General features: G+C 49.9%; 1 pseudogene; it reads right to left on the reverse strand.

Annotated features, from left to right (window-relative positions):
- LOC120390920 overlaps positions 1-15166 on the reverse strand; it is a 36238-nt pseudogene that overhangs the window by 4929 nt on the left and 16143 nt on the right.

The following is a 15166-nucleotide window of genomic DNA, read 5'->3' on the forward strand; positions in this document are numbered from 1 at the left end:
ACGCAGGTCCAGAGACACCGACGGAGGGCGGAAAGACGGATGGGACACCACCAGGAGGGGGCGAGCCGCCAGACAGAGCTAATTCCCGGAGTCACCAGGTGGTGAGTCCCGACCCGTTACAAGACTATTTGCATGTCACACTCTGAATTGTGCCACAGGACTTACTGCAAGAGCGTCACTGATCTAGCAGCTTTTTTTGTACCATTACCTCAACGGGCTTTGGAACAGACTGCAACTGTCATCTCGATATCCATCCAGGGACCAACATGATGCACATGGCAGAAAAGTTTGTCCCAGAATGGTCCTTTACTGCCATAGACCTTTCCTCTTGCCTAACCTGACCTTTCAATTGCCACCCTGGATGTGCTGTGTCTAATTTAAGATCCAATACAACATACCCCTATTCATGCAAATTATCCTTATTTTGGCAGATGGTACCATGGACAACTTTAGGACTCATGTGTAAGGGATTCCTGATGCGAGTTAGGGTTTATCAGCTCCTAGGACAGTGAGACTGTTACTTTCTCATCAAGCAGGTCACCAAGATAACCTGGAAACCCTATAGTGGCATGTGCTCAGCTGTATGGTAGCAGTAATCTGTGCAGAATCCCACAGGAATCCTTCTCCCGCACTATGCACCCTTCCCTGCACCCCTGCCTGAGCCACCTCCCACACCCTGCACTCCCTCCTGCACCCCAACCCCCTGCCCTGAGCTCCTTCCTGCACACCACACACCCTCCCACGTCCCGTACCCCAACCCCCTGCCCCAGCCCTACATTCATGGCCCTACATGCAATTTCCACACCCGGATGTGGCCCTCAGGACAAAAAGTTTGCCCACCCCTGTTCTACTAGATGTAGTGCTGTCCTACCTGGTGTCTTTGAAAGTGGACACATCTTCATTAAGGGAGGACAGTTTGTCTCTCAGGATCCAGAGGGTTACAAGAAAAAATGTTAAATTTATCTGTGGAAACAGCACAAAATATTCCTTGTAAAACATGTTAGCCAAGGCCAGTCTCTCTGGCTGAGGCACGGAACAATCCTATGGGATCAGACGGCTGCAGAGCAGTGACTGCTCGTCAAGTGGGTCATACACCATTCCCTTCCAGATCCTGGTCCCAGGCCCTGCAGGGAACTGTTGGCATAGGCAGGGCTGCAATGCATCACATTTGATCATACAGCCAGAGGGCCACATTCTGCTCTTATCTGAATCTGGATGGACTCCACTGATTCCAGTGGGGTCTGCAGCTTTTCTTGATTTTGAGCCATGTGATTTGGCCCAAAGCTTCTAGATCCTGTCTCTAGAGTGTTCCCTTCAATTCTGAGGCTGAAATTAATTCTTAACCCGCTGCCTGAAATGGGCAGGAATCTGCAAGGACATTTGCTACTTTTATCTCTGGTAACATATGTACCCTTCCATCCTCAAACTCCTGACACTACAGCCACCTTCCCTTCCCCCAACACTTGGGTTATTTACCAGTCAGGCTGGACAAGGCAAGGGACAAAACTATCCTCATTCCGGCAGAGGTTCCACTTGCTTCCACGGCAGCATTGCACGAGTAATGACATATTATAATTAATCATATTATGGTAGCACCTAGAGGCTCCAATTGAGACTGCACTGAATTCTGTACTCACACGTAGAAAGGGGCAGCTCCTGTCCTGGAGCATTTGTTTGCAAGACCACAGGCGCCGGCTTCCCCCAGGCTGCTCAACCCCCCACTCTGCCCTAAGCCCCGCCCTCACCCCGTCTCCAAGCCACCATCTCTTCACACCGCCGCCCCAACTCTTCCCACCCAGATCCACCCTCTCCCCTCCAGCACCTCCTGCACACCACAGAACAGCTGACTGCGGCAAGCAGAAGGCACTGGGATGGAGTGGGAGGAGTTGATCGGCGCGGCTGCCAGTGGACGGGAGGCACAGGGGAATGAGTAGGGGAGGTGGCTGCCAGTGAGTGCTGAGCATCCACTACTTTTTTTTTCAGTGCCTATGGGCAAGACAGACAAAGGGTGAGAGGAGAAACAGAGGTACAGTGAGGAGAAGCTACTTCCCAAGTTAACACAACAGGCCAATGGCAGAGTCAGGTCTCCTGACTCACAACCCAGTGCCTGACCCATTCACCCTGACTGACTCCATAGAATGTAAGCTGTTGTGTGAGGGGGAAATCCTGCACTAGCCAAAGAAGGGTGGATGAAATGGGATTTTATAGGAGTATTTCATCTTAAATTCTCTGGGAGATATTCTTCTCTTGGCTCCACTGGAGTCCACAGGGTTCCAGAGGTGCGAGGAGAATGAGGCGCTGTGGTTCTGTGAGGTACCCACCAGGATTATGACACAGACTGGTCCCAGGAAGCTCCAACGAAAGCCTCTCTCCAGGGTGAGCCAGCAGCTACAGGCAGGGAGGAAGAAGAAGGTGACTTTAATGGGATTACTGCCCTTTTTCAGCCCCAGGGGCAGAGAGGGGGTGTCACAGGGCAGCTCGCTCTCAAGATGAGATGGATCTCAGCCTGCCTGTGACATGGCCGACTCTCTTGTGGGCAGCAAACAGCCCTTCCCATGTACCTCAGCATCTCCTGCTTCCAGCCACCACTTCCTCTTCCACATCCTCAAATGACCCTTTCTGGTGGATGGGCGCAGTATTGATGGAGGGCCAGACATGCAGCGGATGGACATTGGCCTAGCTGCACTGAAGGAAGTGGAGCTGCCCTGATTTACACCAGCTGAGGATCTCACCTGGGGTGTCTAGAACACGCCACGCCCTGTTTTAGTGGAGTCGCTCACTTTAGAGAGGGGATCCGCAGGGATTTGCACACAGGAAGAAGGTGCATTTGTTTCCTACCCACCAGCCCCACAAACCCAGCCTGGGAGCTGGGAATCAAGCTGGGATCTTTCTGGCTTGTTCTTCCACATCATCAGTGGGGTGAGGAGTGTAGATGTCTGATGGGGGCAACTCAACTGCAGCGCTCGGGGCAGCTTAGTGTCATTGGGGATGGGAAAGATTCCAGGTGGACATTCAGCTCCCAGGCAGGGCAAGCCGGGAAATCTAGGTTCAAGTCAGACCTGGGGTGAGCCGGACAAGCACATGGAAGCCACATCCCAGCTCCCCTTCGGGATGGGCGCTGCACGTACTGTTTGGAAGTTCCGTAGCCTTCAGGATTCATGGCTGCAGAAATAGCCACCACCAGGGCTGGGAATCCATAGCCGAACAGGTACATGAATCTCTTCTTGAACTGGCTGGCGCTGGTGTAATTCACGACCTTCAGGTTCCTGACAGTGAGGAAGAGGTGCAGCCCCTCCAGGAACATCCAGCTGAAGCAGGCCAGGAAGAGGTAGTGTAGGAAGCCAGCAGTAACAGCACAGACCACCTGAGGACAGGATGAGACAGAGCTCTGGGACACTGCTTCCGGGAAGGGAATTACTGAATTTGGAGGTGGGGTGACTTTTGTGAGGATCACATAGGACTTTTTATTAACACATCTCTCCAGTTATGACGCTCTCCCAGAGACAATACATTCTTCAGTCTATGGGGGGCTTGTCTAAGGGCAAGTTGGCTGGCCCTTTCAATCATTCAGAATCCAGCCCAGTCCTGATCTCCACTCAGAAAAGAGTTGGATACTGTGAGGAATCCTAGGAAAGAGAGCAGGGATATAAAAAAGTTCCCAGTCCTCATAATAGGGAAAGACCTGGAGGGTGTAGGTTCTCTTCTCTATATCTGCTTCATGGTATAGGTGTCTTGCATCTGCCCATCAGTGTGGGGGCAGAGAGGACAGGCAGGGGACTGTGACCCTGGAAATTGGGGTTCCTTTGTCTGAATGATAAAGGGAGGAGCCCACAAGGAAAAGGGAAGGACTGGTTTCGCCCATATAGATTTCTTTTGGAGGGGAGTAAATAGTTATTTCTGCAGGACTAAAGAGCATGGAATAAATGTTACCGTCCAGCTGAGGGTATAAAAAGGTGCTGGGGTGAGGGGAGCTGTAGAAATGCTGACAGAGGATCTGGACACGGCTCAATTTTCAACCAAGAATAAAAGTGGATAACAGACCCGAATGCCAGTGCGGGTCACCGCGGTGAGGAAGAGCAGGTGGGCCAGGAAGAGGCAGAGGCAGAGCTGCAGGTGGAGGGAGGTGCTGACGTTCCAGATGGAGCGGCACAGGAGGAAGGTGAGGATGGCGAGCAGGAGGCACAGCAGGGAGAGGGTCAGTCCCACGTGGGTGACGATGGTCAGTGTGTAACTCTCCTATAACACAGCAAAGGGAGACTCGCCAGTAAGCCCTGTGATGCTATATAGTAAATAAAGGGAAGTAAGGACACCCTGGGGAATTACAGACCAGTCATCTTAACTTCTGTCCCGGGAAAGATAATGGAGCACATAATTAAGCAACCAATTTACAAACACCTACAAGATAATAGGTGATAAATAACAGTCAGCATGGATTTGTCAAGAACAAATCGTGCCAAGCCAGCCTAATAGGTTTCTTTGACAGGGTAACAAGCCTTGTGGATGTGGAGAGAAGCGGTAGATGTGGTATATATTGACTTTAGTCAGGGCTGGTCTACACAGGACATGTGACCATGTCACATGATACTGGAATCCATCTTAAATCTGGTACTTTCTCATTTAGAAGAAGGGGTGGGGACCCAGAGAGATAAAGGATTCCCGCCTTGTGCCAAAGCTAAGGGAGGTGGAGCAGAACAAGGGGGGGTCTCAGTCAGCTTTTCACCTAAGATGCCTGCTGGAACTAACCAGGGGAAAGGACTGGCCCCAGACTAGGAAGGAGTCTAGTCTTGTGAAAGAAGCTTATTGGAACATCTCTGAGGGTGAGATTTTACCTGTAAACAGTTTCTTACTGTACTAGGCTTAGATTTACATGTTTTGTTTTAATTTGCTTGGTAACTTACTTTGTTCTGTCTGTTATGACTTGGAACCACTTCAATCCTACTTTTTATACTTAATAAAATCACTTTTGTTTATTGCTAAACTCACAGTAAGTGATTAATACCTGGGGGAGCGAACAGCTGTGCACACCTCTCTATCAGTGTTATAGAGGGCGGACAATTTATGAGTTTACCCTGTATAAGCTTTATACAGAGTAAAACGGATTTATTTGGGATTTGGATCCCATTGGGAACTGGGTGCTGGAAATAGGTGACCTGCTGAGTGGTTTTCAGTTAAAGCCTGCAGCTTTGGGGGTGTGGTTCAGACCCTGAGTCTGTGTTGCAGCTGGTTAGCATGTCTGACTCAACAAGGCAGGGTTCTGCAGTCCCAAGATGGCAGGGAAAATGGTCTCAGAGGTAATCTCAGCAATTCAGATGACAATCCCAAGGGGGTCTCTGTGACCGAACCTGCCACAGCATGGCACCAGCGCAATCAGCTCTGTAAATATGGCCCCTACCTAAGGACACTGCAGTATGTGCAGAGTATGTGGGAGCCTACCTGCTGTCTTGGGTGTTGGATGAAGCTGCTGCTTGGGGTGGCCAGCTCCCCAGCCCACCTCTTCTGCCTGTGGCCCCGCCCGTACTCCACCCCTGCTCTGCCCCAGGCCCTGCCCCCACTCTGGCCAGGCACCACCCCTCCCCACTCTCTTCCTCCTCTCTTCCCTCCCCTCCCCATCCCTGCTCACCTCCTTCCAGCCAAATCCCTGAACCCAAATGAAGCAAATGACGTTAGAAAGAAATTGCAGAAGAGTAGGGGGGGGGTCAAAAGAAAATGGAGCATGTTTTCCACTGCATGCCAGAAGGTGAAGACATGCAGAAGGTACCTAATTAAAAGCACTAAATTTAGGAATAAAAAATGTCAGTCACAGGTATTTTGATATACCCTGAAGTTTGTCAGAGATTTATTTGCAAAAACTTTATAGTAAGGGCATCAGCTGTCCTGCTGAATACAACATTAAATATTATGGAATACATGATGCAGCTCTTCTTTGTTTTACATTTTCTTAATCAGTATTTCTAAGCTGATTTTATATTTTAAATGTACTCTTAAGCCTTCATAAAGTAACCCTTCCAGATTACTACATATTTAACTCACTGAAACAAAGACATTATTTTAAATGAATCAGTCACAGAGGTTTAGTGTGTTCATAACAATGTTCATTGCTTTTAGAAAAAGGGAACACTAATTTACTTTGTGTGATCTCCATAACAACAGACATATTTGTGAAATTTCATCAACTTTAAAAAATATGTTTCCAAAGATTTTAGGCATAACAAAGGATTTTATATCTTACTAAGGTACTGATTTTGCTGGAGGGTTCCCTTAAAACTAGTTCATCAAATCATAAGAAGTAAAGAAAGTAAAACTCATTTGTCCAGCTATCTGGAAGGAAAGGGGTGTTATCCCTTTAAGGGCTAGCCTCTCTTCAGTGGGGGAGGAGGTGAAGGAAGAAAGGGATGGACAGAAAGGACAGGAAGACTTTGGAAGCAAGTTTTTTGTATTATAGAAATTAAAATTAAAATATCAGAGGGGTAGCCGTGTTAGTCTGGATCTGTAAAAGCAACAAAGAATCCTGTGGCACCTTATAGACTAACAGACGTTTTGCAGCATGAGCTTTCGTGGGTGAATACCCACTTCTTCGGATGCAAGAAGTGGGATGGAAAATTTCCACCACTTGCATCCGAAGAAGTGGGTATTCACCCACGAAAGCTCATGCTGCAAAACGTCTGTTAGTCTATAAGTTGCCACAGGATTCTTTGTTGCTTTTAAAATTAAAATGTGTATTGTAGATAAGAGTGGTCTTTTGAAGGATTTATTTAAAGTCTATGTCTGTAGATCCAAGCATTTAAAGATAAAATGAATACTCAGATTGTGGATCAAAAAACCTATGCAAGGATTTTTTAGAGATGTGATTTTATAATCTTCAGCAATCTGCTAAGGAAATATTTTTAAAGCAAATTTTAAACTACAGTCCTGTAGACTGACATATTCTGAGTAAATATTACAGTAATGCACAACTGGTTTTGTCAGTAAATTCAGAACCTGATAGCATATACCTAACCTAGGGGTTGGCAAATGCCTGTTCAATGGCTTCATTACCACTTGAATGGCTCTTTAACGGTTTCAGTGTTGTGCTAATATGTCTGGCAGGCTGGAGACATTTTCACTTTTAAGTTACTAAATCCCCTCCAGAGTGAGAGTCACCTGGCTGCAGCAGCTAGCCCTGGGAGCCTGCAGGAAGAGTAAGAACAGGGATAGGAAGAGGTGGGGCGGACACTGAGACCCAGTGGTGCCCCAAATTTTCAGGTGCCCTACGCAGCTACATATACCTAAGGACGACTATGAGTGGATCACAAGCTAAATTTGAGCCAACAGTGTAACTCTGTTGCAAAAAAAGCAAACATCGTTCTGGGATGTATTAGGAGGATTATTGTAAGCAAGACAGGAGAAGTAATTCTTCGCTCTACTCCATGCTGATTAGGCCTCAGCTGGAAAATTGTGTTCAGTTCTGGGAGCCACATTTCAGGAAAGATGTGGACAAATAGGAGAAAGTCCAGAGAAAAGCAACAAAAATGATTAAAGGTCTAGAAAACATGACCTATGAAGGAAGATTGAAAAAATTGGGTTTGTTTAGTCTGGAGAAGAGAAAACTGAGAGGGGACATGAGAACAGTTCTCAAATACATAAAAGGTTGTTACAAGGAGGAGAGAGAAAAATTGTTCTTCTTAACCTGAGGATAGAACAAGAAGCAATGGGCTTAAATTGCAGCAAGGGCAGTTTAGGTTGGACATTAGGAAAATAATTCCTAACTGTCAGAGTGGTTAAGTTCTGGAATAAATTCCCTTGGGAGGTTGTGGAATCTCCATCATTGGCGACTTTAAGAGCAGGTTGGACAAACACCTGTCAGGGATGGTCTAGATAATACTTAGTCCTGCCATGAGTGCAGGGCACTGGACTGAATGACTTCTCAAGGTCCCTTCCAGTTCTATGATTCTGTGGAATATGGGTGACCATTTATAATATTATGGGTACCAATATTACACAGTTGCAATGAATCTTACAAGATATGCCCCAGTATCAGTAGAAAAGTTATGATTTGCTAAGTATGATAATCTTGTTTATATGTATGTATCGTCTTTGCATTGTGAGTTATAAATGTGTGATATATCTGTGCTGTGTTTCTGGGTGGCACCCCCAGACAGATTGGCATCAGGACTATCTAGTCTGTTTGATGGCCCATCAGGGGTAATCAGCTATACCAGCATTTCTCAAACTGGGGTTTGCAAGGGCATTCCAGAGGGTCTGCAGGCCCCGCTGGCCAAGTCCTCCACCTCCCTCCCAGTGCCTTCTGCATGCTGTTTAGCGGCTTGCAGGAAGCGCTGGGAGGGCGAGGGAGAGTGAGGGGCGGGGATGGGGGGTGCTCGGGGGAGGGGGAAGAGAGAGGCAGGGAAGAGGAAGAGGTGGGGAGGGGTCTTGGGGAAATGGATGGAATGGGTGTGGGGCCTAGGACTGAGCCAGGGGCTTGGGGGTCTGCGAAAAATTTTAAATTAAAATGAGCAGGGGCGGCTCTAGCTTTTTTGCCACCCCAAGCATGGGAGGCAGGCTGCCTGCGGGAGGTCCGAAGGTCCCGTTGCTTCGGGGTACCCACCGCCGAATTGCCGCTGAATCCACGGGACTGGCAGACCTCCCACAGGTGTGCCGCCAAAGGCTGCCTGACTGCCGCCCTCACAGGGACCACCAAGCCGCCCCCTGTGGCTTGCTGCCCCAGGCACCCGCTTACAGCGCTGATTCCTGGAGCCACCATTGAAAATGAGGTCCTCAGGTCACTAAAATTTGAGAAATGCTGAACTCTACAATGAACACATTGAGAGAAGCCAGGGGCTATGCCTATGAGTCAGCAGGACATGTAGGGACTATGCCCATGTGCTGTGAGCTTGTGTTTGGGACACAGGAAGTACAAGCCACATGGGAAAGGATATAAAAAGGCAGCTGCATCACCTCCATTTTGCCTTCAATCCTGCTTCTCACATCTGGAGTAATTTCTCTGCAAACTGAAGCTTTAAACAAAGGTCTGATAGACACAGCTAAGCTGTAGGTATGTTCCAGAGGGACTTTACAAGCCAGCAAACTCACCAAGACTGCTAAGAACCTGATATATGGACCTTGAAGCCATATGTATCGGATTGCTTTGATCATTTAACAGCTCTCTTCTCTTTCTTTTCTTTTCATTTATAATACAACCTTTAGTTTTAGATACAAAGCAGGGGTCGGCAATCTTTCAGAAGTGGTATGCCAAATCTTCATTTATTCAGTCTAATTTAAGGTTTCGTGTGCCAGTAATACATTTTAACATTTTTAGAGGGTCTCTCTCTATAAGTCTAGAAGTATCTGAGGCTGGCAGCAGGCTGAGCAGGCCTGGGAGCCGAGATCTCAGCTAGCAAGGGGCCTGTGGCCCGAACCCCAGACAGTCAGTGGGCTGAGCGTGCTGGCGGACAGGACCCCAGACCAGCAGCGGGCTGAGCGGCTCAGCCGCTGGCTCCTGCCAGCCGGGGTCTTGGCCGCTGGCCCCGCTCAGACTGCTTCTGGCAGGGGGTTCCGTTCACCCAGACCGGCAGCGGGCTGAGTGGGGCCAGCGGCCAGAATCCCGGCTGGCAGCAACATCCCAGTAAAAATTGGCTCGCGTGCCGCCTTTGGCACGCATGCCGCAGGTTGCCATCCCCTGTACTAAAGGACTGGCTGGCAGTGTGTATTTTGGGTAAGATCCAAACTAATATTGCCTTGGCAATGTGGCTGCCCCTTTGGGAATCAGAAGACCATTTTGTTAAGTGACTAGAGTTTTAAGTAACTTCTCACTTTACTGGACCTCTCTGCTGATTGGGAGCCAGAGACTGGAATGCAATCAAGGGGGCTGTGTGAGTTCTTTTTTTCAGCTTCTCGATAACCAGTGTGGGGGATCCAAGGCACAGACTGACTGGTTGGTGATTCTAACTACAGTGTTAACCACCAGTTCTGGGGGAATCTGCTCTCCTTTTTGCAGCCTGCCCTGACCTTGGCATTGTCAGTGTGGGCTACTCTAGGCACCTCAGATCACAACCCCAGCCCTGCCCCCTTGACCCTGACCCATCCTGTAGGGCCACAGATTATACCCTGAGGTTCCGACTCAGCGTTCATTTAGCAAAATTCCCACTGATTTTGCTCAAATCAGGAGCTCAGAGTTCAGCCCTTTGATCTGAGTCTGACAATGAGATACCTCCACTCCGCTGAGACCCATAAGGAGTGCGAAGCTGGAGAGATGGTCACAGCTGCAGATGGTGTGAGTGCTGTTCGTGTGGAGAATGGTGCAGCCATCCTCAGCCCAGGTGCCTTTCCCAGCGATGAATTTCCAGTGAACGCAGCGAGTCTCTTCCTCCTCTTTCTTTGCCTGGAAAGAAAAACACCCCATCATCATACTCACTGGATCATGGGGAGAACGCTGTTTCTTTTGTCACACATCTCTAATAGACCATCATAAACCTGAAATCACCAACGGCTTCATGGCTCTCATTGTGCTGCACGTAACAGTCATTTGGGACTTCCCACTGGCAGTGGAAATACAAGTGAGATCCTTCAGCTCCAATAGCACAAGCCCACGATCCCAGAGCTAAAGTGGTAATTCCCTTAACTCTGAGCACTGTAGGGTCTATGGCACACAATTTGAGCCATTAAAAGGCATTCACACACACACCCACAAATACCCACATGCACTCTAGTGAGTTCATCACTTTATCAAAGAAGGCACCATCTCATGCTGTTTCCCTGAACTCTGCTATCTATGGGGCAGTCCCCAAACTGTGGGGTGCACCACCCTAGGGGGACATAGAGGAACCTTCTGAGAGACACGACAAGTCCTGGGTCAGCCTCAAAGGGGGGCAGAGAGAGAGCACCACCCAGCCCCTACCCACTCTGAGCTCTGCTCTGGTCCCACCAGTAGCCGCATCCCCGACTTCCAACCCCAGGCCTGGCACCATCCCCAACCTCAGCATGGCTCCACTCCCAGCCCTAGCCCCTTTGCAGCTCCACTCCTGGCACAGGGCCCAGCTGGGGGGTAGCGGGGGGAGAGCTGGGAGCAGAGCCACACCTGGCCATGGGTTCGGCTGATGGCCCCCACTGCAGCTCAGCTGCTTCTCCACTCCCACTCCCAGCCTCGGCCCCCAGCCATGGCTATGGCCCTGCTCCCAGGCCCAGACCCAAACCAGTACTTTCCCCTGCCCCTGAGCCGTGGCCCTGCTCCCAGCCCCGTTTCAGAGGGAGGGGCCTGGATAGCCATAAGCAAGGGGGGCGCGACCCTCAAAAGTTAGGGAACCACTGCTATAGGGAGTTGCCTTCCAGTTGTTCCTGCTCTAAGGGATGAGCCAGGCACAGTTGTTACTCTAGAGCATTTTACATGATGAGTCATAACCCAGTCGGGCCTGGTGTGAACCCTATGTAACGTCCTCCACCAAAACAGCCCCCGTGTCAGGACTGAAGAAGCTCCCTCTCTTTCTCAGATAACTGTTTCTCAGTCCAGAAAGGCAACAGAACTCAAATGCCCTGCAGGAGACGCACCTTTTAAGTGACCAGCTGGAGCCCCGGACACAGAGCAAAGTAAAAGGATCGACACTCACCTGTCTATGGCGCAGGGTGAAGTTCACAGGTTTGGAGATGTTCATGAGGCTCCCGTTGCCAACAGCCCCACTCACCACCCTGGAATTCAGGTGACAATTCCTCAATTTCTCATCAGCCGTTAGATCTCCCTCGTTGAAAAATCTCTTGTTAATGATGGAGCCCAGGGTGGAGTAAGAAATAAAAGCAACAGCCCAGGAATCTGAAAACATGAAATGATGCCTCATCATAGAGACAGGGACACTGAGACAACGAAAGAGCAAGCCAGGTGCCAAAGGTCACAGCGAGTCTGGGGCAGAGCTGGGAAAAGAACCCAGGAGTCCTGGCTAGCAGTTTGAGCTTTAACCACTGGAGTATGTTGCCTCCTCCCTCTTCTTCCACAGAAGCCCTTCTGTGCTGGAAACATCCAGAGTGCTCTATGCGAGTGTGATTCTTGAAGTGCACTAACATACATTAAAGCACACTAGGGAACCTTTAGTGCACACTAGTAGGGTCTATGCAGACCGATTAATGCACAGTATGGTAGTGCTCTTTAGAAATCATATCCCCACACTGCACATTATCCAGCTAGGTAGACAGTCGTAGGTGAAAGGCACTGAGGTGAAGCCATAGTTTTTCTTGGTTAGGAGAGGCAGAGGGGTTGGCTAGTGAGGAGTTTTCCCTGGTGATAAAGAATTAAGAACCAGTCCCAGTCAGGTCCTACTGGCCTGCAAATTGGAGTAAAACTGTTAAATATTATCCTGGTTCCATTCCCGGAAGACATGTACGTCAACCGGGGGCCTAGCTGGGCTCATCATCAGGACATCATGTGTTGGGTCAATGGATCTCTGATCTTTCCATTCTCTGGACCAATTCACATGCCTGTCAAAGCTTCTCTCTTCTCCCTGCCCCTCCCCCCATTGCTTGGTTTTCATGCTGAGAGCCAACCAGGAATGAAGGGCTCTGAGAGCTCAACGGCCTGAGAAACACTGGCTCAGCCAACAAGGTCCACACTAGTGTCAGGATAACAGAGGCGAGCGAACCAGCCTGGGGCGAGGGGAAGGGGAGAACTAGGGCTGGGGTTTGGTGTCTAGCTACAGGGGCGAGTGCCTATGAAGCACCAGGATGGTACCTTCTGTCGCTGCTCTGGTGACCGTATCGCAGTGAATGTCCATTGCCTGCTCCTGAGCTCTCAGCGTGAAGACCTTATCACAGGGACCTGCAGCCAGCTCAACATGGAGCGTCTCGATAGCTGGGGAGGAAATGGCAAAGCCTCTTGCTGCAAGGGCAAGGCAGGTTTGGAGCTCCACTCTCTGAATCCCACCAGCCCCTCCCCTTTCTCCTCACCTCCATTTCTCTGTGTTTCCCTGAGCCCTCTGGCTGACCTATGATCCATCATCACTTTGTCCCCATGAAAATGCCACTGTGCCAAGAGGCAGAAGGCAACTGTGCCTCCCCAAACAGCCTGGCTTGGCCCCACCCATGCTCCGCCCTCAGGCCTCCTCCTGCCTGCTTCCAGTTCCCTTCCCGCCTTTCCGTGGCTGAGAAGCTGGGGCAGGCAGGTTGGGGCTGGTGCTCTGAGGCCGCATCACACCGCCTGCTCATCCACCCAGCACTGGGGTTGGCTTGAGGATGATCCAGCTGACCTGTGTTCCAGGGCTCGGGCGCTTCGCTGCGCTGCCCGCCCTAGCACTCCAGGGCTGGGGTAGTGCAGGGTGGAGGGATGGGTTTCTCTGGGCTCCAGCGGAAGAGATGGGGTGGAAGAGGAGGAGGTGGGGCCATGGGCAGAGAAGGAGGGCCGGGGCTATTCTCTCCTGATGGCTAGCCTCTCAATGGCTCGTTCACCTGCCACCCAGGGCTGGGTTATAAAACCTGAGAGAGGGGCAGCGAGGATGCAGTGGTGTTCTGTATTGAGAACAGTATAACCCCCTAACTCACAGCCACCACAAAGCAATATGGGAGCCTTCCATCCTCCTCACCCATAGATTCTGTTGTCACAGTCTGGGACGTATTCTTCGGAGACCTCAAAGCAGCTGTCAGTGCAGCCAATTCCACACTCTGCAGGAGGAACGTCACGGCAGAGGCCACCTCCCCTCGTTCTCCTTCCCACCAGCACTGAGGATGGAGCTATTCAGGAAGGAACCAAAGGGACGAGCAACATCCTGGGATTGTGAAAGAAAACACCCTGAGAAGGAGGGAGGATTTCAGTGGTTCATGAGCCACATTATTCAGACTCCCAGGGGAACAATGACCCTCTTAGGGACATACGGGTTCATAGTGACCTTCCCCACTCGGAGGGACTGCAGCATTCTCGAAGAGGGAGCCCTTTGCAGAGCGGGTGAGTCTACTGCAGCTTGCTCAGGACTCCACAGTAAGCTGAAGCCAGGGTCGGGCTAACACCCTGTGTCATTCACTCCTCATCCCTGGTCCCTTCAGTGTAGGTGGCAGAGAACATTGCAGCAAACCAGCAGGCATCTAGGTCCTCTCCGTGTTGCCCCCGGAAGCAATTTGGATCTTCCTAGGACCATTAGGGACAGAACCCAGATCCCCTGCCACTTCAGCTAGAGAGCATGCACATGCGCGCACCCTGTTCTGAAAAGCAGCTACAGTTCCCCCCAAAGTGAGACTGCTATTCCTGTGCTCAGGGCATTTGCCCATAGAGCGCCAACACCCGTAGGGGCAGAACCTCTGACCTGCAGCGATACTGCTCTGTCCCCTGCACACATGGTCTCCAAATTCACCAAGGTTGAATTCACAAAGGAGCAAAATTCACTGTTGCTGCCCTGCAGAGCAAACAGAGGAAATGGGTTATTTCAGCAAGCATGGAAACGCCACCCAAAATTAAGGTCAATGGTTCCATAGAGTGATCTTGCTTTGACCTATGGCTGGCTGGCCGTCCCACTGGAATGCCCACAGATTAAGACATGTGAAGGCTCAGTGTGGTGAAGCCCACAGACACGCTGATATTTCACATAGTATTGAAGCTTTCATGCATATTAATGAATTTCTCCTTCCCTTCCTCATGGGGATTTGTAAGGATTATTTTGCTCCTTCTACAAATGGGGAACCGATGCATAGAGTGACTGAGCAAATTGCCCAAAGTCACACAGTGAGTCTGGGGCAGAGATGGGAACCGGACTCTGACTTCCTGTATCTCTGGCTGATGCCTTAACTGCAGAACTCTGATGTACAGTGGGGGTGTCATACACCATGATACGGTCGAGTTTTCAAAAGCACTTTGTGTTGGACTGATTCTGCTCCCACTGAAGTCAATGGTAAACCCTGGATAGACAGAGAATCCTCAGGCTCAAAGGCTCAAAGTTTTCTGTGTGCTCTTTGTGAAAACCCTCAAAAACCCAAATAAACCCCTTCCATGTACCTGCAGAAAGACATCTTTGCACCTCTTCAACTGCTCTTTTATCTGTGGAGTCTCAGTCTGACATTGAAAGGTAACATCTAGCAACAGAAAGAGAGGCAGGACAATTACATCAGGTCAACATCTGCAGGGCTAAAGTTTTCAAAAGTATCTCATGATTTGAGACCCCTTAAAAGGGCCCTGATTTTCAAACATGCTGAGCGGTCACCCTCTGACAATCAGCCCCCTTTAAGG

This window comes from Mauremys reevesii, linkage group 25, assembly GCF_016161935.1.
Source record: "Mauremys reevesii isolate NIE-2019 linkage group 25, ASM1616193v1, whole genome shotgun sequence".
In the NCBI taxonomy this organism is placed as follows: domain Eukaryota; kingdom Metazoa; phylum Chordata; order Testudines; family Geoemydidae; genus Mauremys; species Mauremys reevesii.